We start from the raw sequence: 20,473 nt of genomic DNA, 5'->3' as shown, positions 1-20,473 counted from the left end.
ACATCACAGAACAACAACACAAAATAGACATATAAATCATAATAGACACAATGCGGTAGATGAGAATCTGGGGCAGGATCATAGGACTACAACATCCACATTGCCCCTTTTTATATATATATTTTTTTTACTATCACCGCTTAACCCCATTAATAAAGGGACAACTTGGGTAAGTTAGGGATTTTTATGTTAATGTAAAAAAAAAACTAACATTAAAAATAAATTGCATTCTAAATGCTCCCTGGAATATGGTCAAGCCCACTCTGAACTTTAAGAGTCAGAGTGAACCCAATGATGAAGCATGCCACTACTAGAGTGGGTGAGGGTCATAAAGAAAAAAAGAGATTTTTCCTTTTGCCACCTCTGCGTGCGGTGGAAGTACAAATTAACCTTTTCCTCTTACCTTGACCATTCCCCATTTGTTGAGAGGATACCCTTTTTGTATTAGAAGTTATGTGGCAATGCCCATTGGGAAGTCCATGGAATGCCACCTTGATGCAAAGTAAGGCAATGCAGCGACTCGGGCTACTATATCGTATTCCAAATCTATGAGGACATGAAAAGCCATGCAGGGTGGCTTTGCGTCACCTCATAGATATGATTGAGAGGCTTGCACTGCTGGAGCATCATAAAAAGTGATGTTTTGGTGGCACATGCTTCCCATAAATAAGACTCTGAGGGGCATATGTATGAGGAAGTGGTGGAGTGAGGCTTTAACGCCTCACTCCACCACTTCAGAAACGCAACGCCGCACCATATTAACAAGGATATGGTGCAGCCTTGCGTTTCATCCTGCGCTGGGGCTACACTTAGCAGCTTCCATGTGTGCTGCACAGGGCAGCACACATGGAAAAAGCAAAAATGAGGAGAAATAATGCATTTCTCCTCGTTTCACCAACTTAAGACCAGGTTTTACCTAGTCTTAATTTTGGCGTTGCCTCCCATGTAGGCTGCCCTTGTACATATGGGGCAGCGTCAAAACCAATGGGTGTTGGGGTGGAATGCCCACTGCAACACTCACTGCCCGCCCCTTTCACGCTAACCATAGCATGAAGGGGGGCCTTATTTACAAGGCAGGGTTAAGCCCCAAAAAAGTGGCTTAATGCTGCCTTGTAAATAAGGCTAAGCCCCTATCTCCCCCACGTCAGAAAAAGTGCAATTGTGGTGGCGATAAGGGCTTGTACATATATCCTCCAGAGTTTCATTTTATCCCTGGCTGGGATGCACGCTCCCGCCCATGCCACCGCCATATTGGGAGCTCCTGATATTGGCAGCAGACGAGTACACAGTTTCTCCACCTGTGGAAATGAGCCTTTTTAGGGGCCCACCGGTGCAGGGGTTCACCCTTATCTGTCCACTGGTTCTTTAAACCAACAAAGTAGAGATTGGCATGGAAGCTGGAATATCAAATAGCAAGTTTATTATTCTCTCATGTGTGGGACTACATCAATACAGCACCCTCAGGCACTGTAGGAGGTAGTCCATAGAATACAGAAACCAAGGGTCTTACATACCCTGTTTACAGCTGAGTAAGCATGGACACTCAAAGGGGAGGTACAGGCATACACAGGAATAGCTATTGACTAACATGGACAGAAAGAAACCACTTTATCAGCAGAGTGGGAGGAGAAACAGAACAGCTTACATCAGTTGGAATAGCCTGACAGTTACATTCTAAAACAGGTGCATTCTAGCAGCTACAGGCCTTTCTGAGCATAATTGCTCTTGCTCAATACTGAAGGAGTTAACTACAATTGATGACTCAAGCAGAATAGAAAGGCAAGCAACAGTGAAGGCGGGAGAAGCACTTGGCTAACACATGGCTAACAAAATGGACGCCACAACCAAAAATGGCTTCAGCTCATGCTAACAGATTATCTGCGATTTCCACACTCCTTCACCTCTCGCATTTAGAGGACAGCGGCTGCCCTAAATAATTCTCCTCTGCACTTCTTCATTTCACATCCCTCAGGAACTAGTGCTCTCTATTCCTGTCACCCCGCCCGAAACTCATCGAGAGTCCAACCCCCATTGAAGCCTGGCCCCACCTTCCATATTCCTGCTGGGCCGATCCTCGCCTGGAGGCTAACCTATTCCAGGTGAGATGCCCTCTTAAGGCTTTATATAATACCTTTAACCCTTGGACGCCCATGGGGCTGCAACAATTATTGATTCAGGCTTGACCTGTGGGTAGACTTCCTCACTTCTCTCCTCCCCTTCTTTTCAGGTGGTGCTCCATCCAGCCCTCTGGATCAAAATTGCAGAAACCTAAAGCCGATGGGCCCGATTCACAGAACTAACTTAAGACAAAATCCTAAACTTACTACCATTTTGGTATTCACAGAAGGCACTTACTCATTTTGGTATTCACAGAAGGCACTTACTCATTTCGGTATTCACAGAAGTTAGGAGTCCTAACTTTAGAACTCCTAAATGCCTTCTGTGAATACCGAAAGTCTTAAAATTAGGATTTTTCTCAGTTTAGTAGTAGTATAGTTAGGACTCCTAACTTTAGGACTCCTAAATGCCTTCTGTGAATACCGAAAGTCTTAAAATTAGGATTTTTCTCAATTTAGTAGTCCTAAGTTTAGGACTCCTAACTTTAGGACTCCTAAATGCCTTCTGTGAATACCGAAAGCCTTAAAATTAGGATTTTTCTCAGTTTAGTAGTAGTATAGTTAGGACTCCTAACTTTAGGACTCCTAAATGCCTTCTGTGAATACCGAAAGTCTTAAAATTAGGATTTTTCTCAATTTAGTAGTCCTAAATTTAGATTTAGGACTACTACATTGAGAAAAATCCTAATTTTAAGACTTTCGGTATTCACAGAAGGGATTTAGGAGTCCTAAAGTTAGGAGTCCTAACTATACTACTACTAAACTCAGAAAAATCCTAATTTTAAGACTTTCGGTATTCACAGAAGGCATTTAGGAGTCCTAAAGTTAGGACTCCTAACTTCTGTGAATACCGAAATGAGTAAGTGCCTTCTGTGAATACCAAAATGAGTAAGTGCCTTCTGTGAATACCAAAATGGTAGTAAGTTTAGGATTTTGTCTTAAGTTAGTTCTGTGAATCGGGCCCACATTGTTTAGTGCAGAGAATTCCAAACTTTTCAGTATGGAGGCCACATCATACATTTTCTAAATATTCATGAACCGAAGAAAACCTATTTTATAAACACGTTAATACATTTAAATGAATGATTAAAGATTTAGCCGCAGGGGTTATTATATTAGAAGCAACTCTTCCATAGGTCTTGTGCGGCCTCCTAGGTTATTTTCTATGATCTCTTTTGCACTGACATTTTACACTGCATGCACTCAAAATAATGACAGCAGCACAGAGTACTGAGCAAGAACAATGGTGGACAAAAATAAAGCCAAAAACAAAAGCCAGCAAAAAACATAGAAATAAATCAAAACTATCAAAGCAAGTGCTAGAAGATTATTACATGCTGTAGAAAAAGATGCCAAGGAGGGCTGGAAAAATAAAATCATTGAAAATGTAGCTACTGGTGTCTTTCATCCCTCTCATTGCACAACAGCCATGACTAAGCCATGCATTATCCCTGTCATCACTTCAGCATTCTCCTAAGTGGCCATTGCCTTTGGACAATCATCCATTACCATCTTTAGTGGTTTTCCAGCTTTGGCTGCTACTTAGTGGCCCCAACACTGAGCACACAAGCTTTTGTATGGGGGCAACAGCATATTATGACACCAAGATCATGGAACAATGGGGATGGTTTATCCTGCCAAAGTAGAGCTGTCAGTCCCTTTAGCAGGACCTTCAGTGATCACAAGATTCCCACCAACTCATTAGGGTCGTCGCTCCATCTCTGCTGATCGGCCATCCATGCAGGCTCCTGTTCCATACATGCCAACCCTCCCGATTCAGGCGAGAGACTACTGATTTCAAGGCTAGTCTCACGCCTCCTGATTCTTGCATCCAAACACCCGATTCCTCTGCAGGCTTCAGCTGACAGGAACTGGTATTGTGAGACTCTGAGTATGTACTGCCAGTTATCTGCTCCTGCAGGCGAGTGCACAACATTTTTGTCGCACTCTCTCTTTATGCCATAGTGCTACTGACAGGTAGGGTATGTTTTCATTTAAATTATCTGATCCTGCAGCAGCACACTTGCAAGTCCCATGCATGCCAAGAGACCTGATTCAGGCCTCAATAGAAGTCAATGGAGAAAATTACATTCTCCCGACTATTTTTTTTAACCTCCCTTTTCCCTTTTTTAAAATGTTGGCATGTATGTGTCTCCAGCTCTTACAAATGGATTCTGGATGTCACACTGACCTCCAGGAGCTGCAAGACAGACTTCATGTCCAGGACCCCCCTGACGAAGAGAGGCCACAGCATGAAGAGATTTTGGCCACAACTTAACCCTTCCCTCTTCTGACCCCATCTGGTGTCAGTGGGTAAAAGGCATATGAATACGGTCAAACTGGTCTCTAAAATACAGCCAGTGGGCCACATCAGGCCCGCAACAAGATTTTAACTGGCACGCAGCAACTTGAAATATTTTAAAATCTCTAGGCCCTAAACTCTAAAATATTTCTCAGGTGTTAATGAATAGTGATCCTGAAATACTATGTGGAAAATCATCCATTATACAACTATAAATTAAATTGTCAAAAATCACAAGAAGTTAAATCTATTGACAACCATCCTTAGTGGGTAAAGGTATTTATGAAAATGAAGTGTTAACCCCAAAGATTTGATGCCGCTGGAAAGCTGGCACCTCCATTGTTTTTACATGAAACAAAATCTTAGGTGCAGTACGTTGACTTCTAAGTCTGTAGTGGCACATACTGGGTAAACTATTAATGTGTATTTTTGAGTCCCTTTTTGTTCCTCTTTCAGTACTCAGTAAACTGATACCAAGAGAGGGTGTGCGAGTGCCAGAGCCCACCAGACTTGTACATGTCAATATTTTAGAAGAGAAAAGTGGAGGATTTTGAAACAATAATCGGGACACTGTATTTCTTCCATTGACTTCTTTTGAGGCATGAATCTGGTCAATTGGCTGATGAGTGGAACTTGCAAATGTGCTGCTGCAGGAACGTATACCAGAAATGTAAATATACTTTTTAGGTCTTGCCTTGCGTTGCAGCGCTTTGCGATGCATGCAGTATATACTGTAGTGTGGAAGCTTTGTGGAAGCTCCGCCCACTCTCTGCCCATTGGCTTTTGTCTTAAATGCTGCCTTCTGATTGGTTTGAGGCTTGTTAGTCCCTCCTCATTCATCATATGTATACTTCCACGGCTATTGGCCCCTTTACTCCTAACACTATGGAGCAGATTATCAAGCCAGGCGATAAAATTATCACCGCTTTAGCGGCAGAAAACTGGCGCTAAAGCGGCGATAATGAGCTTGATAATATGCTCTATGGAATTCCAATTGAAGCCCATGTTAGATGTGAAGGACATCTAACATGGGCTTCAATTGGAATTCCATAGAGCATATTATCAAGCCCATTATCGCCGTTTTAGCGGCAGTTTTCTGCCGCTAAAGCAGTGATCATTTTATCGCCTGGCTTAATAATATGCCCCTATTTTCTTCCCTGGCCATCTCTTGTTTTTCATGTTTAATTTGTTTAATCTTTTCATACTAGTTTGGCCTTGCCAGTGCTTTTTTGGCTTTGAAAATGTATTTTCGTTTTGTAGGAGTCCAAGCAGCTCCGACACGCTCCTACAAACTGCACGCTTCAGATTGCTTTCCGTCGTCAGGCAGCTGTTTCTTCATGGATATAGTATTCTTGTGACAGCGCATCGTAGAAGTCACAGTGTAGCTGGTATTTCTCTTTATCTCGGAAATACCATCTTTTTTACGATTATGTGTTCTAGTCCGAGCTGTTGTGTTTGTGTAGATGATCTGCCGATTTTTATTATGGAAAGAGGCGTTTCGTTTTACAATCATTCGATCCTGGGTAGATTGTTCTGTGTTAAAGGAAGTGCGTGCAACCAAAAATGTATTTTTTCTTTGGAGAGGCCCTGCACCTCCCGGCACGCTGATACCCACTGCTCGTTGTTACTGTGCGCCATGCTGCAGCGCTCACTATTGTAAGAAGGGATACACTTTATGCAAATAAATGAATAATCAAAAGCAGAATGATTTGCTCTGGAATTTCCGTAGCATAATTAGTAATTCTGAGGAAGGGCCCACTGACTTGGCGAAATATTTTGGCTATGAAAGTAAAATCTGAAAGTATATACATAAAAGAAGAGCTTATCTGCTCGTTTTAAATCAGATAAGCTGCAGAGATGAAAGCGATTTAAAACTGGAAGGAGAGGAGAGGAGATGTATTACTGCCATTGTCAGAATGACAAAGTCTTTAAAGATATTAAATTATCGTTCTGCTGCCCCTAAATTGGAAAAAAAAGTCTAGACTTGGGTTCTGCTTCCTACAAATTAATTACAACATGTTAGTGTTTTGTCACAGAGAGAGGAATGTATTGTCACTCCCAAGTTGAAGCCGCTTCGAGCTCTGTTTTGTGTGATGCATCATTTGCATAACAATGTTGATTTAACTACATGCTTGTAAAAGGTTCTCTATTGCGAGTGCCGGAATTCACACCAATGTCATCTTCTCTTATTGAGTCCCTCCCTACTCCCTGCCGGTGCTCTCTGCTCACGTTTCCTATCAGTGCAAATTTTCACCTTTCCCACCAGTACCAGCTTTTTAGGTCTCACCTGAGCCAGCGCATGTGCTGCACGACGAGGCTTCTAGTAGGGACTTCCAGCTAACACATCTTTTCCTTGTGTTTTTTTTTTCAGCCCACATTTGATTGGCCATTTGTGTAAGGCTTTCACAAAAAAAAGCACGCAAATGGCCAAAGGCTCGGGTATGTCCTCCTTATCTCTAAATGTCCCCTCCCATGGCCTAGGGGTCTGGGGATCGCACAGGGTGCTATCTGTTCTGGCACCTGCATTCCTTACAGCGCATACTCCCGGGCTTGTCTAATGAGCTTTCACTTGTTAGGTCTCGCCTGAGACGGCGCTTTAGCGCTGCTCTGGCGAGACTTATAGTAAGCGACTTTTGGAAGTGGAAACGAGTGCATTTCAGGCCGCCAACTACAGTGCATGTGCTCCAGGCGCGCGCACCATTTGGCAGCCTGAAAGCATTCGTTTTCTTTCACTTTCGCGGCCGCTTTGATGTTTGATCGCGATTGCGATCACTTTCACTTTCGCGGCCGCTTGTTCTTCTTAGATGTTATATTTTCCCTTGTACTCGGCTGCAGTTGATTTATTTTTTACATAGCGCCAAGAAACTACTGGGAAATTATTAAAACCGCCTGCCACTTTTGCCGGAGGAATGCTCGCAACTGCCATTATTTACCCCAGACCTCTCACTTCCGGGTGAAACGCTTCTCCGCTGATAGCTTAAAGCGCTTCATCCGTGCTCTGGTGCCGCTACAGTGCGCGTGTTGGTGTGCACACGGTTCACTTCATACGGCCAGTGCAGACCAGCCTGTGCTCTTGGTGTTGTGCAAAGAACCATCACCTTGCCCCTCCCCCGCCCCACAGCGCATCAGACAGCATTTTATGTGCCTGCGTATGCACAGCACGTCGTGTTTTTGTATAATACATTTTATTTATATAAGTACTGCAGATGACATTATGTGCAGTGCTTCGTGCCATTGACAACTTAACTTTCTTGTCTAAGGGGAGCACGTGCCAGTGGAGCGCGCATCTCACAGAGCGCCCGAGCTGGGCTCGGCTCTGCGGTTCACTAGGACACGCCCCAGATTTAGTATTTTATACTTGTATCCCTTATCAATAAATCTACGCAACTGTGGCTCGGAAGACACTGCTAGTGAACGGCCAGCAGTACAGTACTGCAACAGCTCTAAAAGTGCAACAAGGATGTGCACAAGAGCTGTGCAAACAACCGGACCAAACTGCTTGGAGGGCAGGTAAAAAGCGCTTCACCCAGGATGGTGCTGTGCAAGCGCACTCTGCCCTCACATCTTTTTTTGTGCACGGCATGCACTGCACGCCCTATGTGTCTGGACCTGCGATGAGTGTGCACAAGTATGAAAGTCACCTGGTTTAACTATAAGACCCGCACAATGTGTATAAGCACCCTCACAAACTAAATTACGACTTAACATCTTACCCATCAGTTATTATTATCCAGCTCAGTGTCGATCGTGCTCTCAGATGTGAGGCGCTTCATGTGCACTCGGCACTGTGCAGTGCGGTGCCCTCAGTGCATGAATGAGTTCACTTGCCGCTGCTCTGTGAGCTGAGGAAGTTGAAAGGAGAGAGTGCCCAAACCAACTCTCCCATTCCCCTCGGACCCCAGCGCCATCCCAAAAAAAAAACCAAGCATTTGCAATGCAATAGGTCTCGCAGTTACACGAGTTAAAGCTATTGGCATTGTAAATGCCAATGCCAATAGGCATTGTTATTTGCAATGTCAATAGCTCAAACTCGCGTAAATGCGAGACCTAATGCATTGCAAATGCTTGTTTTTAAATTGTTTCCTGCTCGTCGCCCCGTTCTTTGCAGTGACTCACAGTGGGTGACCTCTGAACTTTGAGTTGCCTCGTTTTATTAGACTGCAGACATTCTTTAACGTTGTCTCGGAATTCTGTCTGCTGTACCAATTTAAAAGGAGCATCTTTAAAGAATGTACCATGTAATTCTTTGAAATAGAATCGCTGTAGCCAATTTTAAAGAGTTACAGAATGGTGACGTAAGAGCTGGCACAGAGGGGACCAGCTTTGCTTAAGTCGTGGCTTTCATGCTGCTTTTTAGCTGTAAAAAGCTAAATGCAACAAACAAACAGCAAAGTAACGCCGCTCACTCACTAATAAACAGCACTGTGTTTGTTCACTAGGTGTGCCGATGTGGCAGACGTGTTTGCTGCTCCTCTTGTTCCGTGTTCAGTTGTGCAGGATTTCTTTTTCTGCTTTCTCCTTCTTAATCATTACTCACCACAAATGGCTTTGGAGCACCGTCTTTATGTTTGTCATGTGAACGTTTCATGCTCCAAACTCCGCTCCTTATTTGTTCATTTATCGCCTTGCCATTTGGTTTTGTTTATTTAGGGAGCCATTTTGTGTTTAATTTGCTTATAAGAACATGCATGTGGCATGCCTTTCGTATGTGATAATGTACGCTGACTGCTGCACTGGTGTTGTGATACAGTCCTTAGACCATATGACTTGTAGTAAGACGTTCCATAGTCCAAAACTCCAACACCTCCTCTGACGTTATGTGTTGTGGTGGCCAGACTATTATTCTTTCTGTGGTCCATTTGACACAACTTATACATTTTATTTTGTTCTTTTTTTCAACTGAGATTGTGGACCTGTTGCCAAATCGAAACTTCCCATCCCGGGGGGTTCACTCAGGCTTTCATCCTTTTGAAGTTGATAAGACTCAATGCAACATACACTCCAAATACCACTCAGTGCCACATAATTACACACCAGATAATTACACTCTACTGAATGCAACATACACTCCACACAAAACCACTCCGTGCCACATAATTATATGCTCTATAATTACACTGCACTCAATACAACATACACTCCAAATACCACTCAGTGCCACATAATTACCCACCACATAATTACACTTTACTGAATGCAACATACACTCCACACAATACCACTCAGTGCCACATAATTATTTGCTACATAATTACACTGCACTCAATGCAACATACACTCCACATACTACCACTCAGTGCCACATAATTACGCGCCACATAACTACACTTTACTAAATACAACATACACTCCCCATAATACCACTCAGTGCCACATAATTACATGCCACATAATTGCACTCTACTCAATGCAACATAAATGCACTCAGTACCACATAATTACATGTCACATAATTACACTCAATTCAATGCAACATAAATACACTCCACATAATACCACTCAGTGCCATATAATTAAACACCACATACTTACACTCTACTCAATGCAACATAAATACACTGCACATATTACCACACAGTGCCACATAATTATATGCTACATAATTACACTGCACTCAATGCAACATACACTCCAAAAAGCACTGTGTTTGTTTGCTAGGTGTGCCGGTGTGGCAGACGTGTTCGCGGCTCCTTTTGTTCCGTGTTCAGTTGTGCAGGATTTCTGTTTCTGCTTTTTCCTTCTTAATCATTACCCACCACAAATGACTTTGGCGCACCGATTTTATGTTTGTTATGTGAAAGTTTCATGCTCCAAACTCCGCTCCTTATTTGTTCATTTATCTGCTTGCCATTTGGTTTTGTTTATTTAGGGAGCTATTTTTGGGTTTAATTCGCTTATAAGAACATGTATGTAACATGTCTTTCTTATGTGATAATGTACGCTGACTGCTGCACTAGTGTTGTGATACAGTCCTTAGACCATAAGACTTGTAGTAAGACGTTCCATAGTCCAAAACTCCAACACCTCCTCTGACGTTATGTGATATGGTGGCCAGATTATTATTCTTTCTGTGGTCCATTTGGCACAATTTATACATTTTGTTGTTGTTCTTTTTTCCAACTGAGATTGGGGGCCTGTTGCCAAATCGAAAATTCCCATCCCGGGTGCGTCACTCAGCCTTTCATTCTTTTCAAATTGATAAGACTCAATATAATACCACTCAGTGCCACATAATTACACGGGGAACAGCCATTACAACGCGGTTTTTACCACGCACAGCTTTTACATCGCATGCGTTACAACGCATGCGATGTTACAATGCAATGCCATTACAATGCAAGTCTTTACATCGACTTGCGCTAGATGGCGTGCTAACATTACAAATAGTGTAGTTTACTATCCCAACACCTTCCCTACTGTTAAGTGGACTGGAGTTGGAATAGTAAATTACACTTTTCTAATGTTAGCACGCCATCTAGCGCAAGTCGATGTAAAGACTTGCGTTGTAATGGCATAGCGTTGTAACATCGCATGTGTTGTAACGCATGCGATGTAACTGCACGCGTTGTACTGACACTCGTTGTAATGTCATACATCCTAATTACACGTCACATAGTTACACTCTACTGAATACAACATACACTCCCCATAATACCACTCAGTGTCACATAATTACACGCCACATAATTACACTCTACTGAATACAGCATACACTCCCCATAATACCACTCAGTGCCATATAATTACATGCCACATAATTACACTCTACTCAATGCAACATGAATACACTCAACATAATACCACTCAGTGACACATAATTATGCCACATAATTACACTCTACTGAATACAACATACACTCCCCATAATACCACTCAGTGCCACATAATTGCACGCCACATACTTACACTCTACTCAATGCAACATAAATACTCTCCACTTAATACCACACAGTTCCACATAATTATATGCTACATAATTACACTACACTCAATGTAACATACACTGCAAATACCACCCAGTGCCACATAATTACCTGCGACATAATTGCACTCTACTTAATGCAACATACACTCCACACAATACCACTCAGTGCCACATAACTATTTACTACATAATTACACTGCACTCAATGCCATATACACTCCACAAAATACCACTCAGTGACACATTATTACACACCACATAATTACACGCTACTGAATACAACATACACTCCCCATAATACCACTCAGTGCCACATAATTACACACCACATAATTACACACTACTTAATGCAACACAAATACACTCCACATAGTACCACACAGTGCCACATAATTATATGCTACATAATTACACTGCACTCAATGCCACATACACTCCAAATACCACTCAGTGCCACATAATTACACACCCCATAATTACACTCTACTGAATGCAACATACACTCCACAAAATACCACTCAGTGCCACATAATTATATGCTGCATGATTACACTGCACTCAATGCAACATACACTCCAAATAATACCACTCAGTGCCACATAATTACACGCCACATATTTACACTCTACTGAACTGCAACATACACTCCACACAATACCACTCAGTGCCACATAATTCCACGCCACATATTTACACTTTACTCAATGTAACATAAATACACTCAACATAATACCACTCAGTGACACATTATTACACACCACACAATTACACACTACTGAATACAACATACACTCCCCATAATACCACTCAGTGCCACATAATTACATGCCTCATAATGACACACTACTCAATGCAACATAAATATACTCCACATAATACCACACAGTGCCACATAATTATATGCTACATAATTACACTGCACTCAATGCAACATACATACACTCCATATAATACCACTCAGTGCCACATAATTCCATGCCACATATTTACACTTTACTCAATGCAACATAAATACACTCAATATAATACCACTCAATACCACATAATTACACATCACATAATTACACTACATTCAATGCAACATAAATACACTCCACATAATACCACTCAGTGCCATATAATTACACGCCACATACTTACACTCTAGTCAGTACAACATAAATACACTCCACATAATACCACACAGTGCCACATAATTGTATGCTACATAATTACACTGCATTCAATGCAACATACACTCCAAATAATACCACACAGTGCCACATAATTACAGGCCACATAATTACACTCTACTGAATGCAACATACACTCCACACAATACCACTCCGTGCCACATAATTCTATGCTACATAATTATACTGCACTCAATGCAACATACACTCCAAATATTACCACTCAGTGCCACATAATTACATGCCACATAATTACACTCTACTCAATGTAACATACATACACTCCACATAATACCACTCAGTACCACATAATCATACGTCACAATTACACTCTATTCAATGCAACATAAATACACTCCACATAATACCCCTCAGTGCCACATAATTACACACCACATAATTACACACTACTCAATGCAACATAAATACACTCCACATAATACCACACAGTGCCACATAATTATATGCTACATAATTACACTGCACTCAATGCCACATACACTCCAAATACCTCTCAGTGCCACATAATTACACATCCCATAATTACACTCTACTGAATGCAACACACACTCCACAAAATACCACTCAGTGCCACATAATTATAAGCTACATAATTACACTGCACTCAATGCAACATACACTCCAAATATTACCGCTCAGTGCCACATAATTACACGCCACATATTTACACTCTACTGAACTGCAACATACACTCCACACAATACCACTCAGTGCCACATAATTCCACCCCACATATTTACACTTTACTCAATGCAACATAAATACACTCAACATAATACCACTCAGTGACACATTATTACACACCACATAATTACACGCTACTGAATACAACATACACTCCCCATAATACCACTCAGTGCCACATAATTACACTCTACTCAATGCAACATAAATACACTCCACATGCCAGTCAGTACCACATAATTATATGCCACAAAATTACACTCTACTCAATGCAACATAAATACACTCCACAAAATACCACTCAGCGCCACATATTAATACGCCACATAATTGCTCTTTACTCAATGCAACATAAATACACTCCACATAAATGCACTCTATGCCACATACCACCAATCAACATAATGCGCTCCACATCATGACACAATTTCACTATACATAATTTCACTCAACCACACACTCCAGGCCACACAGTCCAACTCCACACATTTCCAATACACACCACATAATTAATTACACACCAAACAACATATTTCAACTCCACCACTCCACAATCCACAACGAACCTCCAATCCACACAATATAGTGTCACCACCTGAACACCAAACATCATTCACCACCACAATTTTGCATCATCGCACCACCTAAGCATCACGTAAGTCTGCCCTTGGAATCTGGCATCTGTTGATTCTCCCCTAGTGTCCGTCCGCTGCTCGTGTTCTAATTAAATTACTGTTTTCCAACCTCCACTCCCCTGTTATTTTTGTCCCGCACCCCCATAAGAAAAAAAATTATAACAAACAAGCATGAGAACAGGCAGGAGGAAGTTGCCAGCAGTGCAAGTACAAAAAATCTAGAAGACATTTTTTATGTTAAAATCTTTTTTTTTTTTTTTTTTAAACATCTTTTTGTTTATTAAAGAAAGGGCAAAACAGATTCATACCTGTATACACATATTACAGTTGGTTGGTACAGTTTCTTATTATCATGGTACATGTCTCTGTTACAGTTATTACATGATGGCTCACACCTGACATCCCTCCTACGCGGCCGCCTCTTCTCCCCCTTTCAGCTCAGGTGTTCCTCACTCGGTACCTCCGGTGGTTCACAGATAAAACCCCTGTACTTATTCCAGGCTCCCCACACCCTCCCCCACTTCTGGGGACAGCCCCGGTTAACATATGCAGCCTTCTCCGCCACCATGGCCTCGTCCATGTCCCCACACCAGTCACCAATCGTTGGAAAGCATCTGGAGCACCACAGTCTAGCTATATTCCTCCTGGCAACCATCATACCCAAAGTCGCCCAGTTTTGTGCCGGGTGAGTTAAATCGTTAGGTTCCCATATATTTAACAAACATCTTTTAGGCTCTGGTGCCACCGACACCTCTCCCGTCTGCGAAATGGTCCTCATCACTGCCACCCAGTACGTCATGATCTTCGGACATTGCCATAGAGTGTGGTAAAACGTACCTTCCTCCCCGCACTCCCTCAGGCAATACGGATGGAGGGCATTCCCTATTCTATGCAAGGTTAATCTAGTGTAGTATACCCGGTGCAATATCTTCAATTGTATTAGTCTTAATCTCGAAGGTATTGCAACTTCCTGCGGTGATGAGAGTGCCGCCTGCCAGTCTGTGTTGTCGAGTTCCCCTAGTTCCACGGACCATTTGTCCTTCAGTGCCGGCGTTGGGTCCGGTAGGTTATTAACTAATTTACGGTAAGTAAAAGAGGTGGCCTTTTTCATCATGTAGTCAGTTAGAAGCCTATCTTCTAAGGGGGATGCCTCTGGTAATGTGGTGTTTGGCGGTATAACCGCGTGCAAAGCATTTCTAATCTGCATATACCTAAATCGTTCAGAGGGTGCGAGTTCATATTGTTCTTGTAGGCGCTCAAATGCAATCACCCCGCCCTTAACCCACAGGTCACCTACTGTTGAGATTCCTATTACATCCCAGTTATTGAATTCCTTGCTTTTTCTGAGTCTTCCCAGCCGCCGTGTATCCCAGAGTGGGGTAAGCTGTGTGATCACCCCCTGCCATCCCAATTTTTTCTGTGCCTAGTACCATATGTCCACTGTGTGTGCCGTCGGGCCAATCAGTGGGTTATCTCGTTTTCGATTGTATAAGGCCGCCATGACACCTCCGTCTCCTAGCACATATCTGTCCGCTTGAAACGCAGGGTCGGTCTGCGGGGCGTGAATCCATTGATTGATGATTTTCAACTGTGCAGCCCAGCAGTACCGTTGTATGTTGGGAAGTGCTATACCCCCATCATACCAGCTCTTAACCAGTTTGTCCATTGCAATACGCACTGGCTTGTTTCCCCATAGTAGACTAGATACCTCAGTCGCTATCATTTTAAAATAACTCGCCGGAACCGGAAATGGAGTGTTTTCCAAGGCATAGAGAAACCGTGGGAGCGCCATCATTTTAAAGAGTGCTGCCTTCCCAAGCAGCGTCAACGGCAATGTATGCCAGTGCTTTGTGTCCTGTTTTAGCCGGTCTAGGGGGGGCAGTAACATTTTTGTAAAGAATTCTTCAGACCTAGGCGTCACATAGATGCCCAAGTATTTGAAGCCCTCAGTCGTGACCAGGAGATCGCATTCTTTAGGAAGGCACGGTGGCGGCCCAGACAGCACAAACAAAACCGATTTAGAGCAATTAATAGTATAGCCAGACACTCTCCCATAATTTTCACAGACGTTCAGAAGCACCATAATGGAACGCCTCGGGGAGGCCAGATACAACAAAACGTCGTCTGCGTACAAGGAGATACGGTCCTCCCATCCCGTCGCCCACTTGAGTCCCCTGATGGTCGGTTCCCACCTGATCAATGCTGCCAGCGGCTCTAACACAAGGACAAACAACAAGGGGGACAAGGGGCATCCCTGGCGAGTACCGCGTCCTGGCTGGAAGTCCTCTGACATGTGACCATTAGCGGTAACATGTGCTAGTGGTTTCGAGTATAACAGGTGCACCCATGCACAAATTTAGGACCGAAGTCTAGATGCCAAAGGACCGCAAATAGGAAGGACCATTCCACCATATCAAATGCCATACGGGCATCCAATGTTAAATAACAGCTGCTTCTTGGATGTAGAGTATACAGGCTATCATCCCATGAAGGTGCCTCAGGTTAAGAGCCGTATTGCGACCTGGCATAAATCCCGATTGATCTGGGTGTATTAGGGCCGTCATATGCGGGGTCAGGCGAGTTGCCAAAAGTTTGGCGAGTATTTTAGCTTCCGCATTAATCAATGAGATTGGGCGATATGAGGCATAGTCCTCAGGAGGTTTCCCAGGTTTAGGAATAACCACTATGGTGGCCGTTATTTGGTCCTGCGGGAGCTCTCCTACATCTAAACTTTCCGTATACATTTTTAACAGGTGGGGGGAGAGTGTTCCCGCCATCCTCTTATAATGCTCGATAGGTATGCCGTTAGGCCCTATCGCCTTCCCCGTCTGCAAAGACTCAATTGCTAACTGTAGTTCTTCTGTCGTGAGGTCAGCTTCGAGCTTGCTGACCGCCTCTGGTGTTAATGTGGGCATTTTGATGTCTTTGAGATAGGCTTGTGCCTCCTCAATCGTGTTGATTGACGAAGATGTGTAAACCTGGGCAAAGTAACTGACCAGTCCGGCTACAATTTCTTGTGGGTCCGAGATCACTACCCCTTCTCTAGTTTTTATCAGAGCTATCCAGCTCCTTGCTTTTTCTTTTTTGTCGAGCCAGGCCAAGAGTTTACCTGCCTTATCCCCAATTTCGTATATTTTATGTTGTGTAGCCTTTAATTTGGACCTCGCCATCTTTTAAATACTCCCTGTACTCCTGCTGTTGAACACACAGGGACCGGGACGTTTCTTGCGTCGAGTGCTGTGTATAGCGTTCCTCAGCCTGATGCAAACTCGATTCTATGTCACATAATACCTGTCGCTTCTCGCGTTTATGACCTATTATGGATGCAATGGCTTGCCCGCGAATGACAGTCTTATATGCCTCCCTAAAATCTTTTTTTAATCAGGTTTTTCAGTTGTATATAATGTCGTCTTCTTTGTATAAAGGTAACAAAAATGCTTAACACTTTTTATTATAACTTTTCAACATAATGCACAGCAGCCACAATGCTCTCTACAACATAGCCAAAAGTTCTGGCTAAACACAAAAGTTCCCAAAGGCAAGACCTATTGGCTATGCCAATGCTTGTTACACTACTCACCAGGCCAGCTTCACACGTTGCCCATCAAAGTGAGCTCTTCAAACTGCCCAACAGTGCCTTCTCTTCACCACAGCATTAGGGTGAACTTCCCACATTGACTAGTTAACCAGTACCAGATCCTTACAACGTCTGCTTCTCATATAGAGCGTCTGCTTCTCACAATGAGCACCAGTGTCTATTTCTCGTACATCTCACTAGTGCAAGTTACCAACACTTCAAATCATTGCCAGCTCTTCACTCTCTGCGCACTGCCGCCGCTGTGCAATCTTCATGCAGTCAAGGGTGCCAGCTTCTCATACTGTCCACCTGTGCTAACTCCCTACACTGCTTACCAATGTGAATTTCTCACACTGCACCCTACTGTTTACACATCATAATGCCTCTCACTGCCAGCCCCTCAGGCTATTATTTATTTTATTTATTATGTTATCTATTTTTTATTATAAAGCATGTAATCACTCTTCTCTAAGCGCTTGATATCAGCAAACACAGCTACAGTTAAACATCCAAGATCACATTGAGTAAAAAGCTGGGTTTTAAGGGCATTATAAAATTGAAGTAGGTTTTGTTCTTTCTTTAAAGCAATTGGCAAAGAGTTTCGGAGATTAGGGGCAGGGCCATAGATTTAAAAAACTCTGCCTCCCCACTTCTGTACATTGAAACTGAGAATTGCAGAAGTAAGAGAACTCTGGCATATCACAGGGGCATATTATCAACAAACGGCGTTAAAATTATTGCCGCTTTAGCAGCAGAAAATTGCCGCTAAAGCGGCGATGATGGGCTTGATAATATGCCCTTGGGGATTTCAATAGAAGCCCATGTTCTGGTGTCAACATGGGCTTCTATTGGAATTCTCAAGGGCATATTATCAAGCCCATTATCAACGCTTTAGCTGCAGTTTTCAGCAGTTAAGCGGCGATAATTTTATCGCTGGGCTTGATAATATGCCCCTTAGTTCTTCTCGAGTTGGACAGTGTACCTTTATCTTTTTGTTAGAAAGGTGAGGAGGGAGCCGTGATATACTCTGAACATAAGACAAAACATTTTGAACTCAATCCTTGTTAGGTCGAGGCTAGAGCCAGCGTGCATGCGCTGCTCTGCGAGACTTGTAGGGAATAGAAGCCCCGGCCCCTCTCCGTCCATGTTTGCCATTAGCTTGTGTCATTGTCTGTCCTAAATGCTGGCTTCTGATTCGAAAATAGGCTTGTTAGTCCCTCCTTAGTACCGCCATGTCTTCATTTGTCACCTCCAATGGTGACTGGCCCTTTTACTTTAGTTGTTACACGGTACCTGTTATTTAGTCTTTAAGCATTTTTTTCTTCAACCAGTATCTCTTACTGCAGGCACGATGTGCTTTGGTGCCTTCTTTACAACCCCGCCCTCCCTCCTGTTGACGTGGCTTCTTTATACCCCCGCCCTTCCTCCCGTTGTCTGTGCCTTACCCCCCCACCTGTCCTCCCTCCCGCCCTCCGTCCCTCCCGTTATCCTTGATGCACCATTTGCAACGTAAAGGTCTCACATTGTCGCGAGTTTGAGCTATTGGCATTGTAAATGACAATGCCTTCTATTTATGTTTTTGTTTTTTAAACATAAATAAAACTCATTGTCATATACAATGCCAATAGCTTAAACTCACTTAAATGCGAGACCTATTGCATTGCAAGTGCCTGTTTTCCTTACCTGTCAGGAGCACAGATAAAACGCTATGACAGTCAGAGAGAGAGAGTGACAAAATGTTGTGTGCTGGTCTACAGCAGCAGGGTACTGGCAGTGCATACTCCGAGCCACATAAGTCTAGGCCCTATTGGCTGAAGCCTACTGAGGAATCGTGTTTTTAGGTCTCGGCTGCGAAGGCTGCGCTTGCGCAGTCTCGCTCCGAGATTTAATGACTTGGAGAAGAGGGGCTTGAACCCGCCCCTCTTCTCCCCTGTTCTCCATTGGCTGGCCTCTTGAATGCTGGCCAGCCATTGGAGAAGAGGTCAGTCATTCAGATTAGGCCCCGTCCTTTTCGGATCGGGGGGCGTGTTTTTTGCAAGAAGTCTCAAGGAGGAGACAACAGCAAAACACGCCCCCGAATCCGAAAACGACGCTGCCTTTCTCCGAGGCATTTCTGCTCTGCCTCGGAGAAAGGCGCACTGCTAGGGCCGCTTCGGAGTGACTCTTTGTGTTTTAATTTCCTAGGGGATCAACACCCCAGACTTCCATTCTAGTGATAACTTCTACGTCGCATACGTGACTCTTGTGACCGGACTATGTGTATTAAGTTTGAATTCTTGGGCGGCAGGAGAATGCTATCTACGATGTGGCTTCGCACTATATGATAACTAGTAAGTGGGGGGTTTTGTACTAGGGGTGAGCAATGGTTTGAGCTTGAACTATGACCAAGATGAACGTGCTACTCGGAGGAAAGGAGTTTGATTTTATTTATATTTTTTGTACAATATTGCCCATGCTCCCATTTTATTAATATGAGAAATTTATGTGTGCCATTACGAGTAAAATTGTTTGTTACTTTTTCCATTCGGGCACCTTATCATGGGTGGGGGGCCTTTTTTTTTTTTACCGATGGCGATCCCTTTGGACATGCGTTTGTGCTCTACATACTTATTTCGGAGTTTAAATTGACCGCGTAGGTATAATTTTTGTATCGTTTTTCCCGTGACATATAGACAAATGTCGGTACTAATAAAGACAGGGCATTTTTGGGCTATATATCTACCAATGTCTTTGTTAAAATGTCTCTGTTAAATGCAAAGTCACATCTTTATGTATAATGGCGCTCTTGCAAATGCGAAGGCTAAATCGAAATGAAACGCTCATTTTATCAGACCTATGCAGGCTAAGAGTAAATACGGGTGCTTCGTTATTTCCCCCCCAGAATATTATACAAACTTATAGATACAGGGGCAGATTTATGACGACTGGCGCATCCCTGCATATCAGCAGGGATGCGCCAGTTATTATGCGCCACAGCTGCGCCACCATGGATGCGCCGCATTTATAATGCGGCGCACCATGGGGCAAAAACGGCACAGAT

Source organism: Triturus cristatus, chromosome 6, assembly GCF_964204655.1.
Source record: "Triturus cristatus chromosome 6, aTriCri1.1, whole genome shotgun sequence".
NCBI classification, from domain to species: domain Eukaryota; kingdom Metazoa; phylum Chordata; class Amphibia; order Caudata; family Salamandridae; genus Triturus; species Triturus cristatus.
The sequence above is the reverse complement of the archived record's forward strand: the minus strand, read 5'-3'. Positions refer to the sequence as shown.